Source organism: Nymphaea colorata, chromosome 1 (assembly GCF_008831285.2).
Source record: "Nymphaea colorata isolate Beijing-Zhang1983 chromosome 1, ASM883128v2, whole genome shotgun sequence".
Classification (NCBI taxonomy): domain Eukaryota; kingdom Viridiplantae; phylum Streptophyta; class Magnoliopsida; order Nymphaeales; family Nymphaeaceae; genus Nymphaea; species Nymphaea colorata.
In genome coordinates, this window is record NC_045138.2 from 14158434 (window position 1) to 14176442 (window position 18009).

Below are 18009 nucleotides of genomic sequence, written 5' to 3' on the forward strand. Positions count from 1 at the left end.
CTCATCCAACGATATCTTATATAGTGTTGATAGGAATGATTGACATAAACATTTGCATCAAAGAGTAGGACTAGAAGTTACCCCACTCCAATGTCAAAACCGAATCAGATTAGACCTCTGATCTAGTCCATTGATCCAACATCCAAATCCAACGTCTAAAACTGATTCAGATTAGACCTTTTGTCCAAACCGTACTTCCAAAATCTAAATCCAACATCTAAATCAGATCAGATTAGACCTCTGATCTTGACCTGAGACTTAGAACTCAAACCAAACATCTAAACCGGGTCATATTAGACTTCTGATCTAGATGCCAGCTCAAGGTTCAAAATCCAACATCTAAACCGATCAGGTTTGACCTCTGATCCATGTTGCCCCTTGATGAAACCTTTGATCCAATCCACCTGATCTACGATCCGATCTGATTTCTAGTCATTCATCCAAATACATGTCTGATTGACTTTGACATCTGACAAATCATGTATTGTGGCTAAGATGTTGTTTTGTTTCAAAATAAATCTTAGGTCTGGGATCACGAACTAGGAGGTTGTTTAGGGACGGTTTGGGAAATGGCAGATTATATGAACAATTTATGTTATTATAGTGTTGTCAAAATGAGTGATATAATCATTTGCATCGAAGATTAGGACATCTCAATGTAAGAAATTACCTTCAAAGTCTGTACTAGAAGATCTAGTGTTGGAAGGTTTCATACTTAATCAATCCATACATTTAAAGTTGAAACCTTTATCTTTTTGACAAACGTCTGCTTCCACTACATTGTCCTTTGAAGGTGATCATTGGGATGATTAGAAGCCTCCCTACATCATGAGAAAATGTGGATTATGTATTTAGACTCTGCCCAAGTCCAAATCCAACATTGAAACCGGATCAGATTAGACCTCTGATCCATATGTCGCTCGATGGAACCTCTTATCCTATCCACTTGAGCTACGATCACTTCTAATTCTGGCGATTCTTCCAACTAACTATCTGACTATCTTTGATGTTTGTCAAATCTTGGATTATGTCTTTGATTTTGTTTTCTCATCATATAAATGTTAGGTCTAGGAGCATAGTCCATGAAGTTGATGAGGGATGGTTGGGAAAAGGAGATCTCTATTATATGGACAATTTATGTTATCCAACGGCATGTTGTATTGTGTTGTCAAAATGATTGATATAGCATTTGTACCAAAGGTTAGGAGATCCCGAGTTAAGAAAATTGTCTTCAATGCCTCAATTAAAAGATTTTGTGTTGAAGGTTTCATATTTGGAAATGCATAATGACAAGTTGAAATCTTTATCTTTTTGACAAACATCCATTTTCACTTCAATGTCCTTTGAACGTTTTTATTGGGATGATTATAAGCCACCGTACATCCTGAAAAATGTCGATTATGTATCTAGACTCGGCATGAATTCCAAATCCACATCTAAACAAGATCAGGTTAGACCTCTGATCTAGTCCATGGATCCAAAGTCTAAATCCCACACCTTGTACCGATCAGGTGAGACCTCTGATCCAAACCATAGATCTAATTCTAAATCTAACCTACAACTTAGATCAGATTAGACCTCTGATCTTGACATGAGATTTAAAATTCAAATGCAACATTTACGTTGGGTCAGATTAGACTTCTGAGCCATAAGCCGGTTTCAAAGTTGAAATCTCACATCTGATCCATATCCCACTAGATCAAACCTCTGACCCTATGTACTTTATCTACGGTTACATCTAAAACTAATTATTCAAAATCACCTATCTGGTTAACTTTGATTGTTTGGCTGAATATTTGATCATATTTGTTATATTGATTTCTCATCGAACAAGTGTTGGGCGTAAGGTCACTGGTATGAGAAGTTGATTAGGAATGGTTTTAGAAAAGGAGATGTTTGTTATATCAAAATTTTATCTTATCCAACGATATCTTATATAGTGTTGATAGGATGATTGACATAAACATTTGCATCAAAGAGTAGACTAGAAGTTACCCCACTCCAATGTCAAAACCGAATCAGATTAGACCTCTGAACTAGTCCATTGATCCAACATCCAAATCCAACGTCTAAAACTGATCAGATTAGACCTTGGAGTGGGGTAACTTCTAGTCCTACTCTTTGATGCAAATGTTTATGTCAATCATCCTATCAACACTATATAAGATATCGTTGGATAAGATAAAATTTTGATATAACAACATCTCCTTTTCTAAAACCATTCCTAATCAACTTCTCATACCAGTGACCTTACGCCCAACACTTGTTCGATGAGAAATCAATATAACAAATATGATCAATATTCAGCAAACATCAAAGTTAACCAGATAGGTGATTTTGAATAATTAGTTTTAGATGTAACCGTAGATAAAGTACATAGGGTCAGAGGTTTGATCTAGTGGGATATGGATCAGATGTGAGATTTCAACTTTGAAACCGGCTTATGGCTCAGAAGTCTAATCTGACCCAACGTAAATGTTGCATTTGAATTTTAAATCTCATGTCAAGATCAGAGGTCTAATCTGATCTAAGTTGTAGGTTAGATTTAGAATTTAGATCTATGGTTTGGATCAGAGGTCTCACCTGATCGGTACAAGGTGTGGGATTAGACTTTGGATCCATGGACTAGATCAGAGGTCTAACCTGATCTTGTTTAGATGTTGGATTTGGAATTCATGCCGAGTCTAGATACATAATCGACATTTTTCAGGATGTACGGTGGCTTATAATCATCCCAATAAAAACGTTCAAAGGACATTGAAGTGAAAATGGATGTTTGTCAAAAAGATAAAGATTTCAACTTGTCATTATGCATTTCCAAAATATGAAACCTTCAACACAAAATCTTTTAATTGAGGCATTGAAGACAATTTTCTTAACTCGGGATCTCCTAACCTTTGGTACAAATGCTTATATCAATCATTTGACAACACAATACAACATGCCGTTGGATAACATAAATTGTCCATATAATAGAGATCTCCTTTTCCCAAACCATCCCTCATCAACTTCATGGACCTATGCTCCTAGACCTAACATTTATATGATGAGAAAACAAAATCAAAGACATAATCCAAGATTGACAAACATCAAAGATAGTCAGATAGTTAGTTGGAAGAATCGCCAGAATTAGAAGTGATCGTAGCTCAAGTGGATAGGATAAGAGGTTCCATCGAGCGACATATGGATCAGAGGTCTAATCTGATCCGGTTTCAATGTTGGATTTGGACTTGGGCAGAGTCTAAATACATAATCCACATTTTCTCATGATGTAGGGAGGCTTCTAATCATCCCAATGATCACCTTCAAAGGACAATGTAGTGGAAGCAGACGTTTGTCAAAAAGATAAAGGTTTCAACTTTAAATGTATGGATTGATTAAGTATGAAACCTTCCAACACTAGATCTTCTAGTACAGACTTTGAAGGTAATTTTCTTACATTGAGATGTCCTAATCTTCGATGCAAATGATTATATCACTCATTTTGACAACACTATAATAACATAAATTGTTCATATAATCTGCCATTTCCCAAACCGTCCCTAAACAACCTCCTAGTTCGTGATCCCAGACCTAAGATTTATTTTGAAACAAAACAACATCTTAGCCACAATACATGATTTGTCAGATGTCAAAGTCAATCAGACATGTATTTGGATGAATGACTAGAATCAGATCGGATCGTAGATCAGGTGGATTGGATCAAAGGTTTCATCAAGGGGCACATGGATCAGAGGTCAAACCTGATCCGGTTTAGATGTTGGATTTTGACCTTGAGCTTGGCATCTAGATCAGAAGTCTAATATGACCCGGTTTAGATGTTTGGTTTGAGTTCTAAGTCTCAGGTCAAGATCAGAGGTCTAATCTGATCTGATTTAGATGTTGGATTTAGATTTTGGAAGTACGGTTTGGACAAAAGGTCTAATCTGATCAGTTTTAGACGTTGGATTTGGATGTTGGATCAATGGACTAGATCAGAGGTCTAATCTGATTCGGTTTTGACATTTGGAGTGGGGTAACTTCTAGTCCTACTCTTTGATGCAAATGTTTATGTCAATCATCCTATCAACACTATATAAGATATCGTTGGATGAGATAAAATTTGATATAACAAACATCTCCTTTTCTAAAACCATTCCTAATCAACTTCTCATACCAGTGACCTTACGCCCAACACTTGTTCGATGAGAAATCAATATAACAAATATGATCAATATTCAGCAAACATCAAAGTTAACCAGATAGGTGATTTTGAATAATTAGTTTTAGATGTAACCGTAGATAAAGTACATAGGGTCAGAGGTTTGATCTAGTGGGATATGGATCAGATGTGAGATTTCAACTTTGAAACCGGCTTATGGCTCAGAAGTTAATCTAACCCAACGTAAATGTTGCATTTGAATTTTAAATCTCATGTCAAGATCAGAGGTCTAATCTGATCTAAGTTGTAGGTTAGATTTAGAATTTAGATCTATGGTTTGGATCAAGGTCTCATCTGATCGGTACAAGGTGTGAGATTTAGACTTTGGATCCATGGACTAGATCAGAGGTCTAACCTGATCTTGTTTAGATGTTGGATTTGGAATTCATGCCGAGTCTAGATACATAATCGACATTTTTTCAGGATGTACGGTGGCTTATAATCATCCCAATAAAAACGTTCAAAGGACATTGAAGTGAAAATGGATGTTTGTCAAAAAGATAAAGATTTCACTTGTCATTATGCATTTCCAAAATATGAAACCTTCAACACAAAATCTTTTAATTGAGGCATTGAAGACAATTTTCTTAACTCGGATCTCCTAACCTTTGGTACAAATGCTTATATCAATCATTTTGACAACACAATACAACATGCCGTTGGAAACATAAATTGTCCATATAATAGAGATCTCCTTTTCCCAAACCATCCCTCATCAACTTCCTGGACCTATGATCCTAGACCTAACATTATATGATGAGAAAACAAATCAAAGCCATAATCCAAGATTTGACAAACATCAAAGATAGTCACATAGTTAGTTGGAAGAATCACCAGAATTAGAAGTGATCGTAGCTCAAGTGGATAGGATAAGAGGTTCCATCGAGCGACATATGGATTAGAGGTCTAATCTGATCGGTTTCAATGTGGGATTTGGACTTGGCTGAGTCTAAATACATAATCCACATTTTCTCATGATGTAGGGAGGCTTCTAATCATCCCAATGACACCTTCAAAGGACAATGTATGGAAGCAGACGTTTGTCAAAAAGATAAGGCTTCAACTTTAAATGTATGGATTGATTAAGTATGAAACCTTCCAACACTAGATCTTCTAGTACAGACTTTGAAGGTAATTTCTTACATTGAGATGTCCTAATCTTCGATGACAATGATTATATCATCATTTTGACAACACTATAATAACATAAATTGTTCATATAATCTGCCATTTCCCAATCGTCCCTAAACACCTCCTAGTTCGTGATCCCAGACCTAAGATTTATTTTGAAACAAACAACATCTTAGCCACAATACATGATTGTCAGATGTCAAGTCAATCAGACATGTTTTTGGATGAATGACTAGAATCAGTCGGATCGTAATCAGGTGGATTGGATCAAAGGTTTCATCAGGGGCAATGGATCAGAGGTCAAACCTGATCCGGTTTGATGTTGGATTTTGACCTTGAGCTTGGCATCTAAATCAGAAGTCTAATATGGACCCGGTTTAGATGTTTGGTTGAGTTCTAAGTCTCAGGTCCAAGATCAGAGGTCTAATCTGATCTGATTTAGATGTTGGATTTAGATTTTGGAAGTACGGTTTGGACAAAGGTCTAATCTGATCAGTTTTAGACGTTGGATTTGGATGTTGGATCAATGGACTAGATCAGAGGTCTAATCTGATTCGGTTTTGACATTGGAGTGGGGTACTTCTAGTCCTACTCTTTGATGCAAATGTTTATGTCAATCATCCTATCAACACTATATAAGATATCGTTGGATGGATAAATTTTGATATAACAAACATCTCCTTTTCTAAAACCATTCCTATTCAACTTCTCATACCAGTGACCTTACGCCCAACACTTGTTCGATGAGAAATCAATATAACAAATATGATCAAATATTCAGCAAACATCAAAGTTAACCAGATAGGTGATTTTGAATAATTAGTTTTAGATGTAACCGTAGATAAAGTACATAGGGTCAGAGGTTTGATCTAGTGGGATATGGATCAGATGTGAGATTTCAATTTGAAACCGGCTTATGGCTCAGAAGTTAGTCTAACCAACGTAAATGTTGCATTTGAATTTTAAATCTCATGTCAAGATCAGAGGTCTAACTGATCTAAGTTGTAGGTTAGATTTAGAATTTAGATCTATGGTTTGGATCAGAGGTCTCACCTGATCGGTACAAGGTGTGGGATTTAGACTTTGGATCCATGGACTAGATCAGAGGTCTAACCTGATCTGTTTAGATGTGGATTTGGAATTCATGCCGAGTCTAGATACATAATCGACATTTTTTCAGGATGTACGGTGGCTTATAATCATCCCAATAAAAACGTTCAGAGGACATTGAAGTGAAAATGGATGTTGTCAAAAGATAAAGATTTCAACTTGTCATTATGCATTTCCAAATATGAAACCTTCAACACAAATCTTTTAATTGAGGCATTGAAGACAAATTTTCTTAACTCGGGGATCTCCTAACCTTTGGTACAAATGCTTATATCAATCATTTTGACAACACAATACAACATGCCGTTGGATAACATAAATTGTCCATATAATAGAGATCTCCTTTCCCAAACCATCCCTCATCAACTTCCTGGACCTATGATCCTAGACCTAACATTTATATGATGAGAAAACAAAATCAAAGCCATAATCCAAGATTTGACAAACATCAAAGATAGTCACATAGTTAGTTGGAAGAATCACCAGAATTAGAAGTGATCGTAGCTCAAGTGGATAGGATAAGAGGTTCCATCGAGCGACATATGGATTAGAGGTCTAATCTGATTCGGTTTCAATGTGGATTTGGACTTGGGCTGAGTCTAAATACATAATCCACATTTCTCATGATGTAGGGAGGCTTCTAATCATCCCAATGATCACTTCAAAGGACAATGTAGTGGAAGCAGACGTTTGTCAAAAAGATAAAGCTTCAAGTTTAAATGTATGATTGATTAAGTATGAAACCTTCCAACACTAGATCTCTAGTACAGACTTTGAAGGTAATTTTCTTACATTGAGATGTCCTAATCTTCGATGACAATGATTATATCACTCATTTGACAACACTATAATAACATAAATGTTCATAATCTGCATCTCCATTTCCCAAACCATCGCTAATCAACCTCCTAGTTCGTGATCCCAGACCTAAGATTTATTTTGAAACAAAACAACATCTAGCCACAATACATGATTTGTTAGATGTCAAAGTCAATCAGACATGTATGTGGATGAATGACTAGAATTAGATCGGATCGTAGATCAGGTGGATTGGATCAAAGGCCTCATCAAGTGGCATATGGATCAAAGGTCAAACCTGATCCGGTTTAGATGTGGGATTTGGACCTTGAGCTTGACATCTAGATCAGAAGTCTAATATGACCCGGTTTAGATGTCGGGTTTGAGTTCTACGTCTCAGGTCAAGATCAGAGGTCTAATCTGATCTGATTTAGATGTTGGATTTAGATTTGGAAGTACGGTTTGGATCAGAGGTCTAATCTGATCAGTTTTAGGTGTTGGATTTCGATGTTCGATCAATGGACTAGATCAAAGGTCTAATCTGATCCGTTTTGACGTTGGAGTGGGTAACTTCTAATCATCCCAATAAACGAGTTCAAAGGACATTATACAGAAAATGGATATCTATAATAAATATAATGATTTCAATTTTCCATGTATGCATTTATTATATATGAAATCTTCAACACAAGGTCTTTCAGTGGCAACATTAAATCTAATTTTCCAACATTGAGATGTCCTACTCTTTGACGCAATTGTTTATGTCAATCATCCTATCAACACTATATAAGATATCGTTGGATAAGATAAAATTTTGATATAACAAACATCTCCTTTTCTAAAACCATTCCTAATCAACTTCTCATACCAGTGACCTTACGCCCAACACTTGTTCGATGAGAAATCAATATAACAAATATGATCAAATATTCAGAAACATCAAAGTTAACCAGATAGGTGATTTTGAATAATTAGTTTTAGATGTAACCGTAGATAAAGTACATAGGGTCAGAGGTTTGATCTAGTGGGATATGGATCAGATGTGAGATTTCAACTTTGAAACCGGCTTATGGCTCAGAAGTCTAATCTGACCCAACGTAAATGTTGCATTTGAATTTTAAATCTCATGTCAAGATCAGAGGTCTAATCTGATCTAAGTTGTAGGTTAGATTTAGAATTTAGATCTATGGTTTGGATCAGAGGTCTCACCTGATCGGTACAAGGTGTGGGATTTAGACTTTGGATCCATGGACTAGATCAGAGGTCTAACCTGATCTTGTTTAGATGTTGGATTTGGAATTCATGTCGAGTCTAGATACATAATCGACATTTTTTCAGGATGTACGGTGGCTTATAATCATCCCAATAAAAACGTTCAAAGGACATTGAAGTGAAAATGGATGTTTGTCAAAAAGATAAAGATTTCAACTTGTCATTATGCATTTCCAAATATGAAACCTTCAACACATAATCTTTTAATTGAGGCATTGAAGACAATTTTCTTAACTCGGGATCTCCAAACCTTTGGTACAAATGCTTATATCAATCATTTTGACAACACAATACAACATGCCGTTGGATAACATAAATTGTCCATATAATAGAGATCTCCTTTTCCCAAACCATCCCTCATCAACTTCATGGACCTATGCTCCTAGACCTAACATTTATATGATGAGAAAACAAAATCAAAGACATAATCCAAGATTTGACAAACATCAAAGATAGTCAGATAGTTAGTTGGAAGAATCGCCAGAATTAGAAGTGATCGTAGCTCAAGTGGATAGGATAAGAGGTTCCATCGAGCGACATATGGATCAGAGGTCTAATCTGATCCGGTTTCAATGTTGGATTTGGACTTGGGCAGAGTCTAAATACATAATCCACATTTTCTCATGATGTAGGGAGGCTTCTAATCATCCCAATGATCACCTTCAAAGGACAATGTAGTGGAAGCAGACGTTTGTCAAAAAGATAAAGGTTTCAACTTTAAATGTATGGATTGATTAAGTATGAAACCTTCCAACACTAGATCTTCTAGTACAGACTTTGAAGGTAATTTTCTTACATTGAGATGTCCTAATCTTCGATGCAAATGATTATATCACTCATTTTGACAACACTAAAATAACATAAATTGTCCATATAATCTGCATCTCCATTTCCCAAACCATCCCTAAACAACCTCCTAGTTCGTGATCCCAGACCTAAGATTTATTTTGAAACAAAATAACATCTTAGCCACAATACATGATTTGTCAGATGTCAAAGTCAATCAGACATGTATTTGGATGAATGACTAGAATTAGATCGGATCGTAGATCAGGTGGATTGGATCAAAGGTTTCATCAAGGGGCACATGGATCAGAGGTCAAACCTGATCCGGTTTAGATGTTGGAGTTGGACCTTGAGCTTGGCATCTAGATCAGAAGTCTAATATGACCCGGTTTAGATGTTGGATTTGAGTTCTAAGTCTCAGGTCAAGATCAGAGGTCTAATCTGATCTGATTTAGATGTTGGATTTAGATTTTGGAAGTACAGTTTGGACCAGAGGTCTAATCTGATCAGTTTAAGGTGTTGGATTTAGATGTTGGATCAATGGACTAGATCAAAGGTCTAATCTGTTCCGATTTTGACGTTGTTGTGGGTAACTTCTAATCATCCCAATAAACAAGTTCAAAGGACATTATACAGAAAATGGATATCTATAATAAATATAATGATTTCAATTTTCCATGTATGCATTTATTATATATGAAATCTTCAACACAAGGTCTTTCAGTGGCAACATTAAATCTAATTTTCCAACATTGAGATGTCCTACTCTTTGACGCAATTGTTTATGTCAATCATCCTATCAACACTATATAAGATATCGTTGGATAAGATAAACTTTTGATATAACAAACATCTCCTTTTCTAAAACCATTCCTAATCAACTTCTCAGACCAGTGACCTTACGCCCAACACTTGTTTGATGAGAAATCAATATAATAAATATGATCAAATATTCAGCAAACATCAAAGTTAACCAGATAGGTGATTTTGAATAATTAGATTTAGATGTAACCATAGATAAAGCACATAGGGTCAGAGGTTTGATCTAGTGGGATATGGATCAGATGTGAGATTTCAACTTTGAAACCGGCTTATGGCTCAGAAGTCTAATCTGACCCAACGTAAATGTTGCATTTGAATTTTAAATCTCATGTCAAGATCAGAGGTCTAATCTGATCTAAGTTGTAGGTTAGATTTAAAATTTAGATCTATGGTTTGGATCATAGGTCTCACCTGATCGGTACAAGGTGTGGGATTTAGACTTTGGATCCATGGACTAGATCAGAGGTCTAACCTGATCTTGTTTAGATGTTGGATTTGGAATTCATGCCGAGTCTAGATACATAATCGACATTTTTTCAGGATGTACGGTGGCTTATAATCATCCCAATAAAAACGTTCAAAGGACATTGAAGTGAAAATGGATGTTTGTCAAAAAGATAAAGATTTCAACTTGTCATTATGCATTTCCAAAATATGAAACCTTCAACACAAAATCTTTTAATTGAGGCATTGAAGACAATTTTCTTAACTCGGGATCTCCTAACCTTTGGTACAAATGCTTATATCAATCATTTTGACAACACAATACAACATGCCGTTGGATAACATAAATTGTCCATATAATAGAGATCTCCTTTTCCCAAACCATCCCTCATCAACTTCCTGGACCTATGATCCTAGACCTAACATTTATATGATGAGAAAACAAAATCAAAGCCATAATCCAAGATTTGACAAACATCAAAGATAGTCAGATAGTTAGTTGGAAGAATCACCAGAATTAGAAGTGATCGTAGCTCAAGTGGATAGGATAAGAGGTTCCATCGAGCGACATATGGATCAGAGGTCTAATCTGATCCGGTTTCAATGTTGGATTTGGACTTGGGCAGAGTCTAAATACATAATCCACATTTTCTCATGATGTAGGGAGGCTTCTAATCATCCCAATGATCACCTTCAAAGGACAATGTAGTGGAAGCAGACGTTTGTCAAAAAGATAAAGGTTTCAACTTTAAATGTATGGATTGATTAAGTATGAAACCTTCCAACACTAGATCTTCTAGTACAGACTTTGAAGGTAATTTTCTTACATTGAGATGTCCTAATCTTCGATGCAAATGATTATATCACTCATTTTGACAACACTAAAATAACATAAATTGTCCATATAATCTGCATCTCCATTTCCCAAACCATCCCTAAACAACCTCCTAGTTCGTGATCCCAGACCTAAGATTTATTTTGAAACAAAATAACATCTTAGCCACAATACATGATTTGTCAGATGTCAAAGTCAATCAGACATGTATTTGGATGAATGACTAGAATTAGATCGGATCGTAGATCAGGTGGATTGGATCAAAGGTTTCATCAAGGGGCACATGGATCAGAGGTCAAACCTGATCCGGTTTAGATGTTGGAGTTGGACCTTGAGCTTGGCATCTAGATCAGAAGTCTAATATGACCCGGTTTAGATGTTGGATTTGAGTTCTAAGTCTCAGGTCAAGATGAGAGGTCTAATCTGATCTGATTTAGATGTTGGATTTAGATTTTGGAAGTACAGTTTGGACCAGAGGTCTAATCTGATCAGTTTAAGGTGTTGGATTTAGATGTTGGATCAATGGACTAGATCAAAGGTCTAATCTGTTGTTCCGATTTTGACGTTGTTGTGGGTAACTTCTAATCATCCCAATAAACAAGTTCAAAGGACATTATACAGAAAATGGATATCTATAATAAATATAACGATTTCAATTTTCCATGTATGCATTTATTATATATGAAATCTTCAACACAAGGTCTTTCAGTGGCAACATTAAATCTAATTTTCCAACATTGAGATGTCCTACTCTTTGACGCAATTGTTTATGTCAATCATCCTATCAACACTATATAAGATATCGTTGGATAAGATAAACTTTTGATATAACAAACATCTCCTTTTCTAAAACCATTCCTAATCAACTTCTCAGACCAGTGACCTTACGCCCAACACTTGTTTGATGAGAAATCAATATAATAAATATGATCAAATATTCAGCAAACATCAAAGTTAACCAGATAGGTGATTTTGAATAATTAGATTTAGATGTAACCATAGATAAAGCACATAGGGTCAGAGGTTTGATCTAGTGGGATATGGATCAGATGTGAGATTTCAACTTTGAAACCGGCTTATGGCTCAGAAGTCTAATCTGACCCAACGTAAATGTTGCATTTGAATTTTAAATCTCATGTCAAGATCAGAGGTCTAATCTGATCTAAGTTGTAGGTTAGATTTAAAATTTAGATCTATGGTTTGGATCATAGGTCTCATCTGATCGGTACAAGGTGTGGGATTTAGACTTTGGATCCATGGACTAGATCAGAGGTCTAACCTGATCTGGTTTAGATGTTGGATTTGGAATTCAAGTTGAGTCTAGATACGTAATCCACATTTTTTTGGGATGTAGGCTGGCATATAATCATCCCAATAAAAACGTTCAAAGGACATTGAAGTGAAAATGGATGTTTGTCAAAAGGATAAAGATTTAAACTTGTCATTATGCATTTCCAAAATATGAAACCTTCAACACATAATCTTTTAATTGAGGCATTGAAGACAATTTTCTTAACTCGGGATCTCCAAACCTTTGGTACAAATGCTTATATCAATCATTTTGACAACACAATACAACATGCCGTTGGATAACATAAATTGTCCATATAATAGAGATCTCCTTTTCCCAAACCATCCCTCATCAACTTCATGGACCTATGCTCCTAGACCTAACATTTATATGATGAGAAAACAAAATCAAAGACATAATCCAAGATTTGACAAACATCAAAGATAGTCAGATAGTTAGTTGGAAGAATCGCCAGAATTAGAAGTGATCGTAGCTCAAGTGGATAGGATAAGAGGTTCCATCGAGCGACATATGGATCAGAGGTCTAATCTGATCCGGTTTCAATGTTGGATTTGGACTTGGGTAGAGTCTAAATACATAATCCACATTTTCTCATGATGTAGGGAGGCTTCTAATCATCCCAATGATCACCTTCAAAGGACAATGTAGTGGAAGCAGACGTTTGTCAAAAAGATAAAGGTTTCAACTTTAAATGTATGGATTGATTAAGTATGAAACCTTCCAACACTAGATCTTCCAGTACAGACTTTGAAGGTAATTTTCTTACATTGAGATGTCCTAATCTTCGATGCAAATGATTATATCACTCATTTTGACAACACTAAAATAACATAAATTGTCCATATAATCTGCATCTCCATTTCCCAAACCATCCCTAAACAACCTCCTAGTTCGTGATCCCAGACCTAAGATTTATTTTGAAACAAAATAACATCTTAGCCACAATACATGATTTGTCAGATGTCAAAGTCAATCAGACATGTATTTGGATGAATGACTAGAATTAGATCGGATCGTAGATCAGGTGGATTGGATCAAAGGTTTCATCAAGGGGCACATGGATCAGAAGTCAAACCTGATCCGGTTTAGATGTTGGAGTTGGACCTTGAGCTTGGCATCTAGATCAGAAGTCTAATATGACCCGGTTTAGATGTTGGATTTGAGTTCTAAGTCTCAGGTCAAGATCAGAGGTCTAATCTGATCTGATTTAGATGTTGGATTTAGATTTTGGAAGTACAGTTTGGACCAGAGGTCTAATCTGATCAGTTTAAGGTGTTGGATTTAGATGTTGGATCAATGGACTAGATCAAAGGTCTAATTTGTTCCGATTTTGACGTTGTTGTGGGTAACTTCTAATCATCCCAATAAACAAGTTCAAAGGACATTATACAGAAAATGGATATCTATAATAAATATAATGATTTCAATTTTCCATGTATGCATTTATTATATATGAAATCTTCAACACAAGGTCTTTCAGTGGCAACATTAAATCTAATTTTCCAACATTGAGATGTCCTACTCTTTGACGCAATTGTTTATTTCAATCATCCTATCAACACTATATAAGATATCGTTGGATAAGATAAACTTTTGATATAACAAACATCTCCTTTTCTAAAACCATTCCTAATCAACTTCTCCGACCCACTGTGACCTTATGCCCAACACTTGTTTGATGAGAAATCAATATAACAAATATGATCAAATATTCAGCAAACATCAAAGTTAACCAGATAGGTGATTTTGAATAATTAGATTTAGATGTAGCCGTAGATAAAGTACATAGGGTCAGAGGTTTGATCTAGTGGGATATGGATCAGATGTGAGATTTCAACTTTGAAACCGGCTTATGGCTCAGAAGTCTAATCTGACCCAACGTAAATGTTGCATTTGAATTTTAAATCTCATGTCAAGATCAGAGGTCTAATCTGATCTAAGTTGTATGTTAGATTTAAAATTTAGATCTATGGTTTGGATCATAGGTCTCATCTGATCGGTACAAGGTGTGGGATTTAGACTTTGGATCCATGGACTAGATCAGAGGTCTAACCTGATCTGGTTTAGATGTTGGATTTGGAATTCAAGTTGAGTCTAGATACGTAATCCACATTTTTTTGGGATGTAGGCTGGCATATAATCATCCCAATAAAAACGTTCAAAGGACATTGAAGTGAAAATGGATGTTTGTCAAAAGGATAAAGATTTAAACTTGTCATTATGCATTTCCAAAATATGAAACCTTCAACACATAATCTTTTAATTGAGGCATTGAAGACAATTTTCTTAACTCGGGATCTCCAAACCTTTGGTACAAATGCTTATATCAATCATTTTGACAACACAATACAACATGCCGTTGGATAACATAAATTGTCCATATAATAGAGATCTCCTTTTCCCAAACCATCCCTCATCAACTTCATGGACCTATGCTCCTAGACCTAACATTTATATGATGAGAAAACAAAATCAAAGACATAATCCAAGATTTGACAAACATCAAAGATAGTCATATAGTTATTTGGATGAATGAAGAGAATTAGATGTGATCGTAGCACAAGTGGATAGGATCAGAGGTTTCATCGAGTAAGATATGGAACAGAGGTCTAATCTGATCTGGTTTAAATGTTGGATTTGGCATTGGGGCTGAGTCTGGACACATAATCCACATTTTCTCATGATGTAGGGTGGCTTCTAATCATCCCAATGATCACCTTCAAAGGACAATGTAGTGGAAGCAGACGTTTGTCAAAAAGATAAAGATTTCAACTTTAAATGTATGCATTGATTAAGTATGAAACCTTCTAACACTAGATCTTCTAGTAGAGACTTTGAAGGTAATTTTCTTACATTGAGATGTCATAATCTTTGATGCAAATGATTCTATCAATAATTTTGACAACACTATATAAAATAGAGTTGGATAACATAAATTGTTCATGTAATGGGCATCTCCATTTCCCAAACCATCCCTAATCAACCTCCTAGTTCGTGATCCCAGACCTAACATTTATTTTGAAAGAAAACAATATCGTAGTCACAATACGTGTCTTTGATGCAAATGATTCTATCAATAATTTTGACAACACTATATAAAATAGAGTTGGATAACATAAATTGTTCATGTAATGGGCATCTCCATTTCCCAAACCATCCCTAATCAACCTCCTAGTTCGTGATCCCAGACCTAACATTTATTTTGAAAGAAAACAATATCGTAGTCACAATACGTGATTTGTCAGATATCAAAGTTAATCAGATATGTATTTGGATGAATGACCAGAATTAGATCGGATCTTAGATCAGGTGGATTGGATCAAAGGTTTCATCAAGTGGGATATGGATCAGAGGCCAAACCTGATTCGGTTTAGATATTGGATTTGGATTTTGAGCTTGGCATCTGGATCAGAAGTCCAATCTGACACAGTTTAGATGTTGGATTTGAGTTCTAAGTCTCAAGTCAAGATCAGAGGTCTAATCTGATCTGATTTAGATGTTGGATTTAGATTTTGGAAGTACGGTTTGGATCAGAGGTCTAATCTGATCAGTTTTAGGTGTTGGATTTGGATGTTGGATCAATGGACTAGATCAGAGGTCTAATCTGATTCGGTTTTGACATTGGAGTGGGGTAACTTCTAGTCATCTCAGTAAACAAGTTCAAAGGACGTTATACAGAAAATGGATATCTATCAAAAATATAACGATTTCAATTTTCCATGAATGCATTTATTATATATGAAATCTTCAACTCAAGGTTTTTGATAAGATAAAATTTTGATATAACAAACATCTCCTTTTCTAAAACCATCCCTAATCAACTTCTTAGACCAGTGAGCCTACGCCCAACACTTGTTTGATGAGAAATCAATATAACAAATACGACAAAATATTCAGCAAACATCAAAGTTAACCAGATAGGTGATTTTGAATAATTAGATCTAGATGTAATTGTAGATAAAGTACATAGGGTCAAAGGTTTGATCTAGTGGGATATGGATTAGATGTTAGATTTCAACTTTGAAACCGGCTTATGTTCAGAAGTCTAATCTGACCCAACTTAAATGTTGTATTTAAATTTTAAATCTCATGTCAAGATCAGAGGTCTAATCTGATCTAATTTGAAGGTTAGATTTAGATTTTAGATCTCTATGGTTTGGATCAGAGGTCTCATCTGATCGGTACAAGGTGTGAGATTTAGACTTTGGATCCACGGACTAGATCAGAGGTCTAACCTGATCTTGTTTAGATGTTGGATTTGGAATTCATGCCGAGTCTAGATACATAATCGACATTTTTTCAGGATGTACGGTGGCTTATAATCATCCCAATGAAAACGTTCAAAGGACATTGAAGTGAAAATGGATGTTTGTCAAAAAGATAAAGATTTCAACTTGTCATTATGCATTTCCAAAATATGAAACCTTCATCACAAAATCTTTTAATTGAGGCATTGAAGATAATTTTCTTAACTCGGGATCTCCTAACCTTTGGTACAAATGCTTACATCAATCATTTTGACAACACAATACAACATGTCGTTGGATAACATAAATTGTTCATATAATAGAGAGCTCCTTTTCCCAAACCAGCCATGATCAACTTCATGGGCCTGTGATCCTAGACCTAACATTTATATGATGAAAAAACAAGATCACAGCCATAATCCAAGATTTGACAAACATCAAAGATAGTCAGATAGTTATTTGGATGAATCTTTTAATTGATTATTGTTGAACTTTAAGATGGGGTTTTTTTTTATCTGTATTGCTTTTCTATTAATTATTATACTATTGTTGAACATTGCAGCAACAATGTTTCTTGTCTGCTACCCGCATCCAAGCTGGTGGCCCATGGGCCTCCGCAACACTTAAAAATTTGTAAGTCATTAAGAATCATATATGCACTTTATATGTTTCAAATTAGTATGATTCATTTTTGCTTGCAGAATTTATTATTCTTATTATTATTATTATTATTATTATTATTTATATTTATATATATACAAATATATATATGTGTATACATATATATATATATATATATATATATATATATATATATATATATCAACATAGTTTATGATGTTCATATGACTATACAAGGAAAATAGAAGCAAAGGATGAAAATTGGAAGACTATCATCTTCCTCCCCTCTAACAGCTTCTAAGTAGTGCCAAGAAGAGAGATTCTAAAACCCATGGGAGGATGCTAAGGGCCTTCTTCAAGCTAAGCAGTAAAAAAGTTGAGCAATGAATTCTTGCAGGATCTAATATTTAACAGTGGATAAATCTGAAGT

At 35.3% G+C, this 18009-nt stretch overlaps 1 protein-coding gene across 12 annotated transcripts in view; it reads right to left on the minus strand.

Annotated features, from left to right (window-relative positions):
- LOC116260526 (uncharacterized) overlaps window positions 1–18009 on the minus strand; it is a 58095-nt gene that overhangs the window by 36594 nt on the left and 3492 nt on the right. The window lies entirely within an intron of this gene.